Here is a 12490-nt window from a genome sequence, read left to right on the forward strand (position 1 = left end):
GGCGAGGTGGCGGGCGCCTGTAGTCCCAGCTACTCGGGAGGCTGAGGCAGGAGAATGGCGTAAACCCGGGAAGCGGAGCTTGCAGTGAGCTGAGATCCAGCCACTGCACTCCAGCCTGGGCGACAGAGCGAGACTCCGTCTCCAAAAAAAAAAAAAAAAAAAAAAAGAAATAAATACATGCGCATCCACAAAATGGTAACTATGGAGAAGTGATAATGTTAATTAGCTTGATTGTGATGCTCATTTCACAACGTATATGTGTATCTACCATCAAGTTGTACACCATATATATAATTTTTATGTCAATAAATCTATGAAAATATATAAAAATAAATGAATGAATCCAATAAAAAAATAAATTAAGAATAAGCACCATCTGAAGCACTACTTTCATAGTGAGCATTAAAAACCACATCCTGGCTGGGCGCAGTGACTCACGCCTGTAATCCCAGCACTTTGGGAGGCCGAGGTGGGCGGATCACGAGGTCAGGAGATCGAGACCATCCTGGCTAACATGGTGAAACCCCGTCTCCACTAAAAATACAAAAAATTAGCCGGGCATGGTGACACGTGCCTGTAGTCCCAGCTACTCGGGAGGCTGAGGCAGGAGAATAGCTTGAACCCAGGAGGCAGAGGTGGCAGTGAGCCAATATTGCACCGCTGCACTCCAGCCTGGGTGACACAGCAAGACTCCGTCTCAAAAATAAAACACAAAAACCCCACATAATGGGAGCTATTATTTGTAAATCATATATATAAGGGATTAGTACCAAGAATATATGAAGAATTCTTAAAACTCAGTACTAAAAGGACAGAGTGAGACTCTGTCTCAAAAAAAAAAAAAAAAAAAAAAAAAAAAAAACCCACATCCTGCTGCTGCTGGCTGTGCTAAGGACTTGAACACTGTTCAGAATTTCCCCTAGCAGCTCTTCATCTAGAACCACGTGCTTTCGCAAACTGCTGAAACTTTTTAAAAACAGTGTGCATTCCACTTTTCTTCTTCTTTTATTATTATTATACTTTAAGTTCTGGAGTGCATGTGCAGAACATGCAGGTTTGTTACATAGGTATACACGTGCCATGGTGGTTTGCTGCACCCATCAACCCGTCATCTACATTAGGTATTTCTCCTAATGCTATTCCCCCCAGACCCCCTCCTCGACAGACCCCGGTGTGTGATGTTCCCCGCCCTGTGTCCATGTGTTTTCATTGTTCAACTCCCACTTATGAGCGAGAACATGTGGTGTTTGGTTTTCTGTTCCTGTGTTAGTTTGCTGAGAATGATGGTGTCCAGCTTCATCCATGTCCCTGCAAAGGACATTAACGCATCCTTTTTGGTGGCTGCATAGTATTCCATGGTGTACATGTGCCACATTTTCTTTATCCAGTCTATCACTGATGGGCATTTGGGTTGGTTCCAAGACTTTGCTATTGTCAGTAGTGCTGCAATAAACATACGTGTGCATGTGTCTTTATAGTAGAATGACTTATAATCCTTTGGGTATATACCTAGTAATGGGATTGCTGGGTCTAATGGTATTTCTGGTTCTAGATCCTTGAGGAATCACCACACTGTCTTCCACAATGGTTGAACTAATTTACACTCCCAACGACAGTGTATAAGTGTTCCTATTTCTCCACATCCTCTCCAACATCTGTTGTTTCCTGACTTTTTAATGACTGCCATTCTAACTGGCGTGAGATGGTATCTTATTGTAGTTTTGATTTGCATTTCTCTAGTGACCAGTGATGATGAGCTTTTTTTCATATGTTTGTGGGATGCATAAATGTCTTCTTTTGAGAAGTGTCTGTTCATAAACTTTGCCCACTTTTTGATGGGGTTGTTTTTTTTTCTTGTAAATTTGTTTAAGTTTCTTACAGATTCTGGATATTAGCTCTTTGCCAGATGGATAGATTGCAAAAATTTTCTCCTATTCTGTAGGTTGACTGTTCACTCTGATGATAGTTTCTTTTGCTGTGCAGAAGCTCTTTAGTTTAATTAGATCCCATTTGTAAATTTTGGCTTTTGTTGCCATTGCTTTTGGTGTTTTAGTCATGAAGTCTTTGCCCATGCCAATGTCCTGAATGGTATTTAGCCTAGGTTTTCTTCTAGGGTTTTTATGGTTTTAGGTCTTACATTTAAGTCTTTAATCCATCTTGAGTTAATTTTTGTGTAAGGTGTAAGGAAGGGGTTTAATTTCAGTTTTCTGCATATGGCTAGTCAGTTTTCCCAACACCATTTATTAAATAGGGAATCCTTTCCCCATTGCTTGTTTTTGTCAGGTTTATCAAACATCAAATGGTTGTAGATGTGTGGCATTATTTCTGAGGCCTCTATTCTGTTTCATTGGTCTATCTACCTGTTTTGGTACCAGTACCATGCTGTTTTGGTTACTGTAACCTTGTAATATAGTTTGAAGTCAGGTAGCATGATGCCTCCAGCTTTGTTCTTTTTGCTTAGGATTGTCTTGGCTATATGGGCTCTTTTTTGGTTTCATCTGAAATTTAAAGTAGTTTTTTTCTAATTCTGTGAAGAAAGTTAGTGGTAGCTTGATGGGGATAGCGTTGAATCTATAAATTACTTGGGCAGTATGGCCATTTTCATGATATTGATTCTTCCTATTCATGAGCATGGAATGTTTTTCCACTTGTTTGTGTCTTCTCTTATTTCCTTGAGCAGTGGTTTGTAGTTCTCCTTGAAGAGGTCCTTCACATCCCTTGAAAGTTGTATTCCTAGGTATTTTATTCTCTTTGTAGCAATTATGAATGGGAGTTCACTCATGATTTGGCTCTCTGTTTGTCTATTATTGGTGTGTATGAATGCTTGTGATTTTTGCACACTGATTTTGTGTCCTGAGACTTTGCTGAAGTTGCTTATCAGCTTAAGGTGATTTTGAGCTGAGAAAATGGAGTTTTCTAAATATACAATCATGTCATCTGCAAACAGACAATTTGACTTCCTCTCTTTCTATCTGGATACCTTTTATTTCTTTCTCCTGTCTGATTGCCCTGGCCAGAACTTGCGATACTAGGTTGAATAGGAGTAGTGAGAGGGCATCCTTGTCTTGTGCCCGTTTTCAAAGGGAATGCTTCCAGCTTTTGCCCATTCAGTATGATATTGGCTGTGGCTTTGTCATAAATAACTTATTATTTTGAGATATGTTCCATCAATACATAGTTTATTGAGTTTTTAGCATGTATAGGTGTTGAATTTTATTGAAGGCCTTTTCTGCTTCTATTGAGAAAATCATGTGGTTTTTGTCATTGGTTCTGTTTATGTGATGGGTTACGTTTATTGATTTGCAAATGTTGAACCAGCCTTGCATCCCAGGAATGAAGCTGACTTGATCGTGGTGGATAAGCTTTTTGATGTGCTGCTGGATTTGGTTTGCCAGTATTTTACTGAGATTTTCACATCGATGTTCTTCAGGGATATCGGCCTGAAATATTCTGTTTTTGTTTTGTCTCTGCCAGGTTTTGGTATCAGGTTGATGCTGGCCTCATAAAATGAGTTAGAGAGGAATCCCTCTTTTTCTATTGTTTGGAATAATTTCAGAAGGAATGGTACCAGCTCCTCTTTGTACCTCTGGTAGAATTAGGCTGTGAAACCGTCTGGTCCTGTGCTTTTTTTGGTTGGTAGGCTATTAATTACTGCCTCAATTTCAGAACTTGTTATTGGTCTATTGAGGGATTCGATGTTTTCCTGGTTTAGTCTTGGGAGGGTGTATGTGTCCAGGAATTTATCCATTTCTTCTAGATTTTCTAGTTTATTTACATAGAGGTGTTTATAGTATTTTCTGATGGTAGTCTGTATTTCTGTGGGATCGGTGATATTCCCTTCATCATTTTTTATTGTGTCTATTTGATTCTTCTCTCTTTTCTTCTTTATTAATCTGGCTAGCGATCTATCTATTTTGTTAATCGTTTCAAAAAACCGGCTCCTGGATTTCATTGATTTTTTGAAGGGTTTTTCATGTCTCTATCTCCTTCAGTTCTGCTCTGATCTTAGTTATTTCTTGTCTTCTGCTAGCTTTTGAATTTGTTTACTCTTGCTTCTCTAGTTCTTTAATTGAGGTGTTAGGTGATGATTTTAGATCTTTCCCACTTTCTCCTGTTATTTCTGCCTTGATTTCATTATTTACCCAGTAGTCATTCAGAAGCCGGTTGTTCAGTTTCCCTGTAGTTGTGCGGTTTTGAGTGAGTTTCTTTTTTTTTTTTTTTTTTTTTTTTGAGACGGAGTCTCGCTCTGTCACCCAGGCTGGAGTGCAGTGGCCGGATCTCAGCTCACTGCAAGCTCCGCCCCCCAGGTTTACGCCATTCTCCTGCCTCAGCCTCCCGAGTAGCTGGGACTACAGGCGCCTGCCACCTCGCCCGGCTAGTTTTTTGTATTTTTTAGTAGAGACGGGGTTTCACTGTGTTAGCCAGGATGGTCTTGATCTCCTGACCTCGTGATCCGCCCGTCTCGGCCTCCCAAAGTGCTGGGATTACAGGCTTGAGCCACCGCGCCCGGCCTTGAGTGAGTTTCTTAATCCTGAGTAATTTGATTGCACTGTGGTCTGACAGACTGTTTGTTATGATTTCCATTCTTTTGCATTGGCTGAGGAGTGTTTTACTTCCAATCATGTGGCCAATCTTAGAATAAGTGCAGTGTGGTGCTGAGAAGAATGTATATTCTGTTGATTTTGGGTGGAGATGTTTCTATACATGTCTATTAGGTCTGCTTGGTCCAGAGCTGAGTTCAAGTCCTGAATATCCTTGTTAATTTTCTGTCTCATTGATCTAATATTGACAGTAGGGTGTTAAAGTCTTCCACTATTAATTGTGTGGGAATCTAAGTCTCTTTGTAGGTCTCTAAGAACTTGCTTTATGAATCTGGGTGCTCCTGTATTGGGTGGATATATATTTAGGATAGTTAGCTCTTCTTGTTGTATTGATACCTTTACCATTATGTAATGCCCTTCTTTGTCTTTTTTGATCTTTGTTGGTTTAAAGTCTGTTTTATCAGAGGCTAGGATTGCAACCCCTCCTTTTTTTTGCTTTCCATTTGCTTGGTAAATATTCCTCTACCCCTTTATTTTGAGCCTATGAGTCTGTTTACATTTAAGGTTAATATCGTTATGTGTGAATTTGATTCTGTCATTTTGATGCTAGCTGGTTATTTTTCCCATTTGTTGATGCAGTTTCTTCATGGTGTCAATGGTCTTTACAATTTGGTATGTTTTTGCAGTGTCTGGTATAAGTTTTTCATTTCCATATTTAGTGCTTCCTTCAGGAGCTCTTGTAAGGCAGGCCTGGTGGTGACAAAATCAGCATATGCTTTTCTGTAAAGGATTTTCTTTCTTTTTTGCTTATGGAGCCTAGTTTGGCTAGATATGAAATTCTGGGTTGAAAATTCTTTTCTTGAGGCTGGGCGCGGTGACTCACGCCTGAAATCCTAGCACTTTGGGAGGCTGAGGTGAGCAGATCACAAGGTCAGGAGTTCAAGACCAGCCTGGCTAACATGATGAAACCCCGTCTCTACTAAAAATACAAAAATTAGCTGGGCATGGTGGCACGTTCCTGTAATCCTAGCTACTCAGGAGGCTGAGGCAGGAGAATTGCTTGAACCAGGACCTGGGAGGCAGAGGTTGCAGTGAGCCAAGATTGCGCCACTGCACTCCAGCCTGGGCTACAAAGCGAGACTCCATCTCAAAAAAAAAAAAGAAAAAGAAAAAGAAAAAAAAAGAAGTAAAAGAAAAAAGAAAATTCTTTTCTTTAAGAATGTTGATTGAATATTGGCCCCCACTCCCTTCTGGCTTGTAGGGTTTCTGCAGAGAGATCCACTGTTAGTCTGATGGGGTCCCCTTTATGGGTAACCTGACCTTTCTCTCTGGCTGCCTTTAACATTTTTTCTTCATTTCAACCTTCGTGAATCTGACAATGTGTGTCTTGGGGTTGCTCTTCTCGAGGAGTATCTTTGTGGCGTTCTCTGTATTTCCTGAATTTGAATGTTGGCCTGTCTTGCTAGGTTGGGGAAATTCTCCTAGATAATATCCTGAAAAGTGTTTTCCAACTTGGTTCTATTCTCCTCGTCACTTTCAGGTACACCAACCGAACGTAGGTTTGGTCTTTTCACATAGTCCCAAAATTCCTGGAGGCTTTGTTCGTTCCTTTTCATTCTTTTTTCTCTAATCTTGTCTTCACACTTTGTTTCATTAAGTTGATCTTTAATCTCTGATATCCTTTCTTCTGCTTGATGGATTCGACTATTGATACTTGTATATTTTTCACGAAGTTCTCATGCTGTGTTTTTCAGCTCCATCGGGTCATTTATGTTCTTCTCTAAACTGGTTATTCTAGTTAGCAATTCCTCTAACCTTTTTTCAAGGTTCTTAGCTTCCTTTCATTGGGTTAGAACATGCTCCTTTAGCTTGGAGTAGTTTGTTTTTACCCACCTTCTCAAGCCTACTTCTGTCAATTCGTCAATCTCATTCTCCGTCCAGTTTTGTTCCCTTGCTAGCGAGGAGTTATGATCCTTTGGAGAAGAGGCATTCTGGTTTTTGGAATTTTTAGTTTTTTTATGCTGGTTTTTACTCATCCTCATGGATTTATCTACCTTTGGTCTTTGATGTTGGTGACCTTCAGATGGGGTTTTTGTGTGGATGTCGATTTTGTTGATGTTGATGTTACTCCTTTTTTTTGGTTAGTTTTCCTTCTAACAGTCAGGTCCCTCAGCTGCAAGTCTGCTGGAGTTTGCTGGAGGTCCACTCCAGACCCTGTTTGCCTGGGTATCACCAGTGGAGGCTGCAGAATAGCAAAGATTGCTGCCTGTTCCTTCCTCCGGAAGCTTCATCCCAGAGGGGCACACTCCAGATGCCAGCTAGAGCTCTTCTGTATGAGGTGTTCTGTTGACCCTGCTAGGAGATGTCTCCCAGTCAGGAGGCATGGGGGTCTGGGACCCACTTGAGAAGGCAGTCTGTCTCTTAGCAGAGCAACAGCACTGTGCTAGGAGATCTGCTGCTCTCCTCAGAGCTGGCAGGCAGGAACGTTTAAGTCTGCTGAAGCTGTCCCCACAGCCACCCCTTCCCCCAGATGTTCTGTCCCAGGGAGATGGGAGTTTTATCTGTAAGCCCCTTACTGGGTCTGCTGCCTTTCTTTCAGAGATGCCCTGCCCAGAGAGGAGGAATCTGGAGAGGCGGTCTGGCTACAGTGGCTTTATGGTGCTGCAGTGGGCTCCACCCAGTTTGAACTTCCCAGTGGGTTTGTTTACACTGTGAGGGGAAAACTGCCTACTCAAGCCTCAGTAATGGTGGACACCCCTTCACCCACCAAGCTCGAGCATACCAGGTCAACTTCAGACTGCTGTGCTGGCAGCAAGAATTTCAAGCCAGTGGATCTTAGCTTGCTGGGATATGTGGGAGTGGGATCTGCTGAGCTAGACCACTTGGCTCCCTGGCTTCAGCCCCCTTTCCAGAGAGTGAACAGTTCTTACTGGCATTCCAGGAGCCACTGGGGTATGGGGAAAAAAAAAAAAAAAAAAAAAAAACAACTCCTGCAGCTAGCTCAGTTTCTGCCCAAACGGCCACCTAGTTTTGTGCTTGAAACCCAGGGCCCTGGTGGTATAGACACCCAAGGGAATCTCCTGGTCTGAAGGTTGTGAAGACCATGGGAAAAGCATAGTATCTAGCCCGGAGTGCACCATTGCTCATGGCACAGTCCGTCACGGCTTCCCTTGGCTAAGGGAGGGAGTTCCCCGACCCCTTGCACTTTCCGGGTGAGGTGACTCCCCACCCTGCTTCTGCTCACCCTCCATGGGCTGCACCCACTGTCTAACCAGTCTGAATGAGATGAGCTAGGTACCTCAGTTGGAAATGCTGAAATCACCTGCCTTCTGCGTTGATCTTGCTGGGAGCTGCAGACCAGAACTGTTCCTATTCGGCCATCTTGCCAGCCACCCTCTTCTTTTATCTTACGTGTTAATTGAATTCACTGTTGTTCATTCAGAGAATAATTCTTACCTGCTTAAGCTACTGGTTTATGTAAAGAGCAATATGATAAAATGGAAGGGCTCTGATCTGAGATCTGGGGTCCCATCTCAGTTCTGCCATGAATTAACTACAAAATTGCTGGCAAGATACTCTCCCTGGGCCTCAACTTTCCACACCTATAAAATGAAAGTGTTTGGGAAAAAGATATTTTTCTTAGTTTTCAGATTCTAGGCTCCATGCTTCATAATTCCAGACTCTTCTTGGCCTTCACTGTCAAGTTAGGGTAACAGCTTTGGTGTAGAAGTGACCAGAGATTATATGTGCCGGTTTGGGGCTCAGTATGTCAGCACGTTAACCAAAGTCAATGTATGCGGCAGAGGTAATTGGTTCTTAGTTTTCTTTTCTTTTTTGTTTTTGAGGTGGAGTCTCACTCTGTCGCCCAGGCTGGAGTGCAGTGGCACAGTCTTGGCTCACTGCAACCTCCACCTCACAGGTTCAAGCAATTCTCCTGCCTCAGCCTCCTGAGTAGCTGGGATTACAGGCGTCTGCTATCAAGCCCAGCCAATTTTTTTGTATTTTTAGTAGAGACGGGGTTTCACCATATTGGGCAGGCTGGTCTCGAACTCCTTACCTCAAGTGATCCACCCACCTTGGCCTCCCAAAGTGCTGAGATAACAGGTGTGAGCCACCACACTCGGCCCTGGTTCTTAGTTTTCAATATCTCAGAAAGCTAATCAAAGATCTTAATCTCATTTAAATCTTTATTTTATACACAGTAATAACAGTGAACACATGGTGAATTTCGGCTCATCTAACTCAGAAACTTCATTTTAGGACAATATTTCAAACTCCTTTCCCATCTAGGCATTTTTCAGTAGCAGACATGTGGCACACCTGACTCCCTTCACTTCCCTCTTAGTGAAGGTTTAGGGATTAGAGATGTACTCAGAGCCAGAACTCAGTGGCCTAAATCACCAGTCCTTGCATTACTACAAACTCACCTTGAGTATAAAAGATCAATTCTCTTTATGCCCATTGTGATGCTGGAAACATTACTTCTCTCTTCAGTTGCTGTTTTTCACTTAGCATCTCATTTTGAAAATCTTTGTTTCTCTGTGGCCACTATGACATTTGCTCCACTGAGCTTTCTGGCTTTAATTTTTGTCCCCTCAATCAGTTCCAAACGCCCTACTGAAATAGCCCCAGAAACTTGCATTGCGATTCCACTCTTTAATGATTTCTCATCTAAATATTAATTACCATCCAACATTCCTGCATTTGTGGTCATCTTGTCAGCATATCTCGCTGACCTAAATGAAGAAGTTCCTATTCCATTTACTCCAGATTATCCATATAATTCTTCTTGAAAGCTATTCTTGGGATGTGCTAAAGAAAGTACTTGACTTTTGGTGTCTGATGATGTAGGGTTTAAGTTCTGGCTGCACCACTTACTTAGGAAATTTCAGAAAGGTATTAAATTCTTATAAATGGGAATAATGTCTACTTTATAAGGTGTTTCAAAAATTCAGTGATAATATATGTGATATTCACAGCACAAGGTCAGTCTGTTGAGAAAGACCCTGCCGGTGGTGATTATGAAGATGATGATAAGTACCCATGGGATGCCATGAACAGAGCAGTCACCTTTGCTGACCTCAGCCACCAAACGCCAGTCCTTCCAGCTTTCCTGGATCCTGTGCTTTTTTTCTGGGATAATATGTAGTTCTCTATGTGGCTTGAGAACAAAACACTCCTTCAAATGGTTGAAGTATCTTTATTATATACATGGTCTGTGCTTTATCATACTAATTTTCTTTTTTTTCAAGATAGGGTCTTTCTCTGTTGTCCAGGCTGGAGTGCAGTGGCATAATCACAGCTCACTGCAGCCTTGAACTCCCAGGCTAAAGCAATCCTCCCACCTCAGCCTCCTTAGTAGCTGGGACCACAGGCACACACCGCTGGGTAATTTTTAAAAAATCTGTAGAGGTGGGGTCTCACTATATTGCCCAGGTTGGTCTCAAACTCCTGGGCTCAAATGATCCTTCCACCTTGATCTTCCAATGTGTTGGGATTACAGGTGTGAGCCACCTTGCCCAGCCCTAAATTTTTTTTCTTATGGTAAAATACACAAAAATGTACCATCCTAACCATGTTTAAGTGTGCAATTCAGTGGTGTGAAGTACATTCACATTGTTATGTAGCCATCACCACTATCCATCCCCTGAACTTTAAAAAAATCATCCCAACAGAAAGTCTATACCCATTAAACATTAACTCTCTATTTCCCGCTACCCCCAGCCCCTGGAAACTACTTTCTGTCTCTATGAATTTGCCTATTCTAGGTTCCTCACATAAGTGGAATCATATTTGTCCTTCTGTGACTGGCTTATTTCACTTAGTATAATGTCCTTCCTCAAGGTTCATCTTTGTTGTAGCATATATAAGAATTGCACTTTTTTTTTCTTTTTTTTTTTTTTGAGATGGGAGTCTCACTCTGTCGCCAGGCTGGAATATAGTAGCACGATCTTGGCTCACTGCAAGCTCTGCCTCCCAGGTGTTAAGCAACTCCCCTGCCTCAGCCTCCCCAGCAGCTGGGACTACAGGTGTGCACCACCATGCCCAGCTAAGTTTTGTATTTTTAGTAGAGGCAGGGTTCCACCATATTGGCCAGGCTGGTCTTGAACTACTGACCTCATAATCCGCCCACCTCGGCCTCCCAAAGTGTTGGGATTACAGGCGTGAGCCACTATGCCCAGCCAAGAATTGCACTTCTTTTTAAGGCTGAATCATAGTCCATTGTAAATATATCTCATTTTGTTGATCCATTCATCCATGGATGACATTTGGGTTGTTTCCACATTTTGGCTAGTATGACTTTATCCTATTGTACGTTCTGCAGCAATTTACATCTTTATTTTCGGAACTATTAAGTTTCCTCATACTGATAATATTAGGAAGACAGTCATGAAAGACTTTTTTCATTTTTTGGCCATTTATTATTATTATTATTATTTTGGGCAGCCACAAAGACTGGGATTTCTAATTCTATGCTATGATAAGTGGACAATTTAAGCCATTTTAAATTTTTTTTTCTTAAATTAAGCTATTTACCTTTTTTTTCCATTTCCTTTTCCAAAAAAAATGTATTTTTCTAAAATATGATCATGTCAGTTTGGTCTATTTTATATGTGTTAAGGAGAGCAATAACAGACAAAAGAATAACCTAACAATTAGGTATTCAGTTAAAAAAAAAAAAGTCAGCCGGGCACAGTGGCTCATGCTTGTAATCTCAGCACTTTGGGAGGCTGAGGCGGGTGGATCACCTGAGGTCAGTAGTTCAAGACCAGCCTGGCCAACAAGGTGAGACCCCATCTCTATTAAAAATACAAAAAATTAGCCAGGCATGGTGGCAGATGCCTGTAATCCCAGTTACTCCAGAGGCTGAGGCAGGAGAATCACTTGAACCCAGGAGGCGGAGGTTGTGGTGAGCCGAAATAGCGCCACTTCACTCCAGCCTGGGCTAGAGTGAGACTCCGTCTCAAAATAAAACCAAAAAAAAGTAGAGGATGGGGCAATAGATAGCCTACCTCTTCTTGAACCAAGTTGTGAACTGTTTAAGAAATAGCTAATAGGCTGGGCGTGGTGGCTCACACCTGTAATCCCAGCACTTTGTGATGCCAAGGCAGGCGGATCACCTGAGGTCAGGAGTTGGAGACCAGCCTGGCCAACACAGTGAGACCCTGCCTCTACTAAAAATAGAGAAATTAGCTGGGCATGGTCGCACATGCCTGTAATCCCAGCTACTTGGGAGGTTGAGGTAGCAGAATCACTGGAAACCAGGAGGCAGATATTGCAGTGAGCCGAGATCATGCCATTGCACTCCAGCCTGGAGCCACAGACAAGACTCTGTCTTGGAAAAAAAAAAAGAAAAAAAAAGAAAAGGAGAGAGAGAGAGAGAGAGAGAGAGAGAGAGAGAGAGAGAGAGAGAGAATGGTATAAGGAGGCCAGAATATTACTTTTATTATGAACAAAGCTGATTTGGGAGAATGCAGTTTATTTCTACTTACAGGCAGACGGCCATCTTAATTCTATACCCCAGAATTAAACAGGTCTCCCAGCCACTCACAGACAGGTCTCCTGCAGGGAAGGAAAAATTATCAACTGACATATAGTCTGATTAAACGCTTGTCTTTTATATCTGCTATTGTTTGAGTGTGTCTCCTCCAAAATTTAGGTATTGCTAAAGTGATTTATGGTATTAAAAGGTGGGGCCTTTAAAAGGTGATCGGGCCACAAGGGCTCCTATCTTGTGAATGGGATTAGATGTCCTTATAAAAGGGCTTGAAAGAGGGAGTTCATCCTCTTTTGTCCTTCTGCCTTCTAGTATATGAGCACACAGCATTCTTCCCCCACTCCTCAAGATGCAACAGTCAAACCGCCATCTTGGAAGTAAAAAGACCAGACCCTCACCAGGTAACTGAACCTGCCAGTGCCTTCATCTTGGACTTTCTGACTTCCAGACC

At 42.1% G+C, this 12490-nt stretch overlaps 1 long non-coding RNA gene across 3 annotated transcripts in view; it reads right to left on the reverse strand.

Moving 5' to 3' along the window:
* LOC107127934 (uncharacterized) overlaps nt 1-12490 on the reverse strand; it is a 62113-nt gene that overhangs the window by 34081 nt on the left and 15542 nt on the right. For 2 of the 3 annotated variants that reach the window (XR_010582569.1, XR_010582568.1), the window contains exon 2: nt 12035-12104. This is a non-coding gene — a long non-coding RNA (uncharacterized lncRNA). Of the gene's footprint in view, nt 1-3894; nt 12105-12490 lie in introns of those variants that run through there. The other variant, XR_012426861.1, reaches the window with a different exon arrangement.

This window comes from Macaca fascicularis, chromosome 17, assembly GCF_037993035.2.
Source record: "Macaca fascicularis isolate 582-1 chromosome 17, T2T-MFA8v1.1".
Classification (NCBI taxonomy): domain Eukaryota; kingdom Metazoa; phylum Chordata; class Mammalia; order Primates; family Cercopithecidae; genus Macaca; species Macaca fascicularis.